We start from the raw sequence: 3,828 nt of genomic DNA, 5'->3' as shown, positions 1-3,828 counted from the left end.
TGCTGGATCAGAAGCTGCCTGCAGATGCCACGGATTCAGAACGAAACAACAGCCTCAGACTTCATGAAGACCTGGGCACTGCCTCGCTCAACGCCCTCACTTTCCAGATGAAAAAAATGCGTGGTTTGATAAGGAAGACGACTCGCTTCTAAATCAAGAGAGACTCTATGGTACAGGCAGAAGTAGAATCCAAGTCTTCCAGATTCCAGACCGTCACTTTTACCCGGTTTAGCTGCTTAAGACAGACAAAGACGTACGGGTTCACGTTTTTCTCCCCATCTGGGTGAGAAAAAAACGGAGTCAGTTTACTAAATATAAAAAAGGCTTCCCGGAAACAGTGAGATAACAGGGATGATGGAGGAGAGAATAGACACCGTAGTGTTGAAATGACTCCCCGGATCGCCCAGCCCTGCATTTCCTGGAACATGGCCTATGGGGGGATGGAAAGGGGCCTGTGTTCAAGTGACTTGGAAACTTGGGATGAATTAAAATAAAACAGGTTTCTTCCTGCAGTGCATCTCAGAGTTTCTGCTCTATGCCTTATACATTTCTAGAGGAGATACATAAAATGCACTTTCCCAGACTTTTGTGTCTATGGTGGCGATTTTCTCTGGCTTTTTAATTTTATCTTTTAAACTGTATTTTATTGATTGTGCTGTGGCAATTGTTCTGATTCCCCCCCCCCCCTTTCGTCCCCCTCCATCCAGCACCCTCTCCTTCCTCAGGCGAACCCCTACGGTGGCGATTTTCAACGGGTGTGCCACAAGAATTTTTAAAACCTACTGTCCCACCCTAGTTGTTCAGGGATGCTGACCTCTTTTCCCTTAGATTGTCAAAGAAAAAAATGACACCAGCCAACACAACCATAGCCCCCTGGTGCGAAGGAATCAAAATTATACCTATTTTTTAAAAAGTGCACAGAAGGAGAAGGTTTAATAGGGGTCAGGGTATGTGACCCTAAGTGGCTTGGCATTTTGTAAAGTTTCTGTGAAGTTGAAAATATGTCAGTGACCACACAGGTGCTCTTGTTCCCCATGGCTGGCGAAGCAGCAGAGGATGCGGGGGGCGGGGGACGTTCAGCCCGGAGCCCCTGGCCGCCCTGATCCCTGTTCTCTGATGAACAAAACTCCTCTTGAACGTCATGATAACCTGGCATCAAAACTCATTCTCCAGGTTAACAAAACCCTTCACAAAATGTCGTGACGAACTTAGCGCCATTAGGAGAGGTGACTAAGGTGACCGAGGCAGTGCAGAGGGTGACGATCACTTTCCCTGCTTAGAACTTTATTCTTTTATTTCTGATTATAATGGCCCTGTGGTCAGCAGTGGCATAGACAAAAGACTTCTAGGTTGGAGTTGCATAACATCTCACCACAAACTAAGAATGCGCCGTTTATTGTATTTTATATACTAACACTTTTGAGATCAAGTGGGGCAGCTTTTGTATAACTTAAAACAACGTTCACGGTTGTGAACAAAAAGAGTGATGTGTCACAGACCACACAAGCTTCCCAGGGGCCGAATGGCAGGCCCCAGGAGCCCCGGGACCGCAAAGTAACCCCACAGGGCGGTGCGATCACAAGTTCCTACCTGGGCAGGTCACGTCCCAGGCCCATAGCTTCCCTAGCAAAGGTCAGTCTTTAACCGTGAGTGAGCTCTGGCTGTGTTCTTCTGCATCTAGGATCCTGCATCTTTGAAAGGCTAGAGTAGTTTTCTTTTCTAGACCTCTCAGAAGCCCTGTCACAGCCACCAGAGCACGGGACCACAGAACCCCTCATGGTGACCTTGTTCCCTGCCTACCATCTCCACGTGCTGGGAATGTTAATTATTAACTGCCCTGTACCCACCCATGTCAAAGAAGTGTGCGTCCCTGATTCACTTTATAGCCAGAGATTTCCCCACTTTGCTGTCTTCTGCCTCCTTCACCTGTCACCAATGGATTTCCTGTAACTTTCCGTAGGTTTTTCTTTGATTCTAAACGCAGCAAAGGAATCGTGAAACTGCCATTCTCCGGAGCATTTCCTCAGTCTGTTGAGCTCTTGCTTCTGGGCATGTTCTCAAAAACTTGGTTCAAATAACTCACATAAAACTTTTCTGTAGTCCAGATGTTTGTGGACACGGGGAGGAGGCGTTTTAGGTGCTATTGTGATGACAGAAAACTGCATTTTATGCAACACCTGTGAGAATTCCTGTGGACTAGAATTCCACATTTTATTCCATTTAATTATGACTTGTCTGTGGTAGGAAAACTTCTATTTAGCATTTGGCACAATTCTTTGTTTAATTCAGTTAGATCTTATTTGTAAAAGGAAAAAACCCAAATGACTAAAAATTTTTTTTTTCTGCAGAAAGCTTTATTGTTTCCGTTTGGCCCAGGGCATGGGAGAGGGCTCCAGGGTGGTTAAAAGCGGGCCTAGTGGTTTCTGGGAGAGGCCCAGGCGGAAGCCAGGCACCAGGGGGGTGCAGAGGGGCCCCTCAAAGGCTTCTGGGCTCCGCAGGCTCCCAGTGGTGCTTGAGGGGGAGCCTTCTGAACAGACAGCCCAGCCTGGGGGCGGGCCAGCTGTGGAGGGAGCTGGGTGTTGCCCATCTTCTTGCTGAGCCTCACCTGCTGGTCCAGGAAGTGGAGCTCCAGGGGGTCACAGAGCTGAGGGTCTGTGTGGGCAGAACCCGGGGCGGCAGGTCCAATGGAGCCCCGTCAGGTTCTTCTCCAGGACCACGGTGGCTTCCATGGCGTCCCGGGTGTCACCCCACTCATTCTGGGGAGGCCTCTGCTTGTCCTGAAAGCGAACGGGGCCACTGCCCTGGTTTTGCACCTTCAAGAGACCCTGGGTTCCCTTGAACTTCTTGGCCAACCTGTGGAAGAAGTGGCCCACACACTCCAGAGCCACCGTGTCACCGTGGAAATAGAAGCCCAGAGAGAGTGTAGGAGGCCCGTGGATTCGGGGCATGGATTCGGGGCGACGGGGCTGTCGACGGGAATCTCCACCTCGGCGGAGTAATTCTGATGACTCTGGGAGCTCATGGTTGTGCGGCAACCATGGAGGAGAGTTAAGGTCAAAAAGTGGTGCTGGCGGGTCTCAGAGGCTGAGGATGACAGAGCCGGTTCTGAAGGTGGCCTTTGGAAAAGAGGTGGGAGGGTGGCTGGGGGCTGGAAGAAGGGGCGTCCCTGGGTCTGTTCCGTCCAAACACTGTTGCAACAAGAGGCGGATCTCCGGGACTGCCAAGGGCACCGCCGACACTTAAATTCTTTTTCGAGAAGATATTCTTGTCTCCCACCCAGTATTGTAGGAAAAGCTACAATAAGGTAGATAGAAAGTGCAATAAAGTGACAGCAGACAGAAGGAGTCTTTTCTACCACTGGGCAGTGTATGACAACGAGGAGTGACTAACCTGCTTTGCAACTCAGTTACCGAAAGTGAAATAAAGGGAATAAAGTTCCCTCACAGTGCCCGGCTCAGGGAGGCTCAGTGGGGCTCAGGGACTCATCTGTGGCTTCCTGAAGCTTCCTGGTTACACAGAGCCTGGCCCTGTCTGCTGTGACCTGGTTGCCATTAAGAGCTAATATATCCTGGCACTGAATCTGCTGTTTAATGTGCTACATCTCCAGCGACTTCTGTGTTTAAAAAAAGGAAGTAAGGAACAGATGCAGGTTCTCTATGAACTTTTCTCAGCTTGGCCATGGTGTGTGTGTGTGTGTGTGTGTGTGTGTATTTAAAATAGCCACACATGGACAGAAGGTAACAAGATTTCTGAGTGAGGGCAGGAGTGTGTGTGCACCTGTGGAAAGGACTGCCCCCACCAGGAGATGTTTTCTGAACCATCCTCTTC

The 3,828-nt window shown here is 49.5% G+C and overlaps 1 pseudogene; it reads right to left on the bottom strand.

The window, feature by feature from the left end:
- Positions 1–2,413: 2,413 nt before the first annotated feature.
- On the bottom strand, positions 2,414–2,948 carry LOC118983788 (ferritin light chain-like; annotated as a pseudogene).
- Between the last annotated feature and the right edge of the window lie 880 nt (positions 2,949–3,828).

This window comes from Sturnira hondurensis, unplaced genomic scaffold (assembly GCF_014824575.4).
Source record: "Sturnira hondurensis isolate 20B ecotype Veracruz unplaced genomic scaffold, ASM1482457v3 Scaffold0003090, whole genome shotgun sequence".
NCBI lineage: Eukaryota > Metazoa > Chordata > Mammalia > Chiroptera > Phyllostomidae > Sturnira > Sturnira hondurensis.
This window is presented reverse-complemented; position numbering and strand designations above follow the sequence as displayed.